Source organism: Galeopterus variegatus, unplaced genomic scaffold (genome assembly GCF_000696425.1).
Source record: "Galeopterus variegatus unplaced genomic scaffold, G_variegatus-3.0.2 Scaffold693, whole genome shotgun sequence".
Taxonomy (NCBI): domain Eukaryota; kingdom Metazoa; phylum Chordata; class Mammalia; order Dermoptera; family Cynocephalidae; genus Galeopterus; species Galeopterus variegatus.
The window spans coordinates 435,642-438,213 of NW_007726804.1; positions in this window are offsets into that span (position 1 = coordinate 435,642).

Sequence of the window (2,572 nt, forward strand, 5' to 3'; positions counted from 1 at the left end):
AGAGCTTTTCTTTGCCTAGTTCATCCTGCTACGCACATGAACGCACTTTAATGGCGAAATGCGGGGGCCTGAGCAAATATGCAGATATATGTAAATAAAGGGTGCCTGGCTGTGTGCAAACACCGCTCAGCCCAGCCTATTTCAAAGGAGGAATTGCACTGTGGATCCGCAGGCACTCTCTTTAAACACGTATCCTTCGCTTGCATACGCAGGAGAGAAAACCCAGAGCATGGAAGACGGAAGCGGTTAGTTTAGTCAAAGTAAACTTCCAAATGAGAAGAAGTGATGGTTGCAAGGGTTATAGTGGGGGTACAGTTCTAGCCTTTTTGTAATATTCTTGAATATTTGATCAGAATTGCGTAAGTTCAATGTAATAGCTTTAAGAAGACTTAGGAAAAAAACCTTTCATATTTCGAGTCCGTTGAGTTATCTTTCTTGAAGCACATTATGATGAATTTTAAAACCCCACTACAGATCTCATTAGAATGAAATATACTTGGTATTTTCTGGTGCAAAATTTAAGGTGGCTGATTCTCATTTGAAAATCTAATTATCTCTTTCCAATATTACAGATGTGAATATGAGTGACACTTTCATTAAAAGATAATTAACTAAAACTAGGAATAGACATACTTTTAAATACCCCCTACTGAATATGAAATATATGTGTGTGTGTGTATATATATATATACACACACATATATATGTATATACATATATATATTCATTGCTACTCAGCATCTTGGTACACTGCTACACCACAGGTCAGAAGTAGAAACAATCTATGTAATATTTCAAAAATAGGAATTCTAGAGCGAAAGTGAGTAACAAATCAAATGAACTAAAAACAGGAAATACTTGCGATGTCCAGCTTCCTGGACAGGTGAGGCGTCAGCTGCTTTTGAGTTGACAGGCCTTTGAAGTTCTGGATCGCCAGGGTCTGCTTCAAAACCTTGTCTTAGGCCTTAAGCACCAACAGAAAGGTTTATCACACAAGCACTTGAAACTACAGAGGCTGCAAACATGCATCTTTCTGGGCCTAAAACTTGTGTTATCAGGGAACATTTGGAAAATCCTAGGACTGATGCAAATAGAATTAAAAACCAAACAAAACACCTGGGAAGATAAAAGCATAGTCCTCAGAAAAGCAGACCTAGGCCCAGATCAGGCAAGCTGGTTGCCTTCAGCAGCTGGCTAAGGTTACAATGAAAGTCCAGAGGCTTGGAGTACAAAATAAAACCTAGATATGGTCTTTATTAAGAGAAAAAAGCAAATCACCACCTTAGGAATCTGGAGTCCGTGCATGGTGTTTTAAAAACCTGGGCTACTAAACGTTAACAGAAAGAAAATGATCTACTTCTCCAAATACTCTATTCCATTTTAAATTTCTTTGGAAAGAAATCTGCTCAAAGTTGGAGGCTTTCTAAGATTTAAAAGTTATTTTGTTTACAGTTCCTCCTTTACACAGCAACTGTATCACCAATTTGCTAGCAGTATCTGATTGCACCTCAGTGGGATTTATCCATGTGCCTTAAGAAACATACATGCACACAGGGGTAAAATTTAAATTCTCTGTAACTTGCAAGTGAAAAAGGTGTTTATGTAGCGTTACTGTTTACCAAAAAACACCCTAGAGAGCAAAAATTCTGGCTTAAAAAAAAAAACTATTTGAGGTGTGTGCATGGGGAAGGGGGTTGGGAGCTTTTAAAGAGACTGAGGGGAAATGAAGGTAGGGAAACTTTCAGGTTCAAATCAGAAAAGATCAAGCCCTTTGCGGGAGGGGGCTCCATGTACAAGCTCACTGATGGAAAAACCATTTCCTGCGATTTCAGACGGGTAAATGCGTATGATGAAGGAAACACCTGAGAACAATAAGTCTGTTTCAAGCTCAGGTGAAGAAAGGGGTCTATTTCTGGCATGGAAGAATAGGGGAATGATGATCATTTCGTTTTTAAGTTCTTTATTTCTTTTGCCTTTTTCTCTTTGAAACATCATCAATAACATTAATGTCATCAATGTCAAAATAGCAAACTTCAAATGAGGAAAATCATTTTAAAAAATTTGGGTGGTTATTTCTCCTCTACGCCTCCCACCCCATCTTTTCTTGGAAAATACAGCGCTCTCTCTCTCTCTCTCTCTCTCTCTCTCTCTGTGTGTGTGTGTGTGTGGTTAGGGGAAGCGGTTATTGAATTCAAAGTAAGAAAACAAAAGGAAAGAGGATTTGTGAGAGGGGTACCCACTTTTGCAATCCCTTCTGCTGGCGAGTATTCCCCTCCTAAGGCGCGCGCGTGTTTTGTTTTTAATCATCTCTTTCTCATCTCCTTTCACCTCTTTCCTAAGAAGAGGGGCTGGGGGTGAGGGTCGGGGGTTAATGGGCTGAGGGGAAGGGGCAGAGAGGGACTAGCGCAGAGTCAAGAGTTTCCTCCAGGGCTTGGCCTCGGAGCGCGCCCGCGCGAGGAAGGCTGTCGGGGAGAAGCGGCGGCAGGTCTGCGAGGGGTGGGCCCCGAGGCGCGGAGCGAGGCGCCGCGGGCAGGGGAGCGGCGAGGCGGGCGAGCCCGAGCCCAGCGTAATA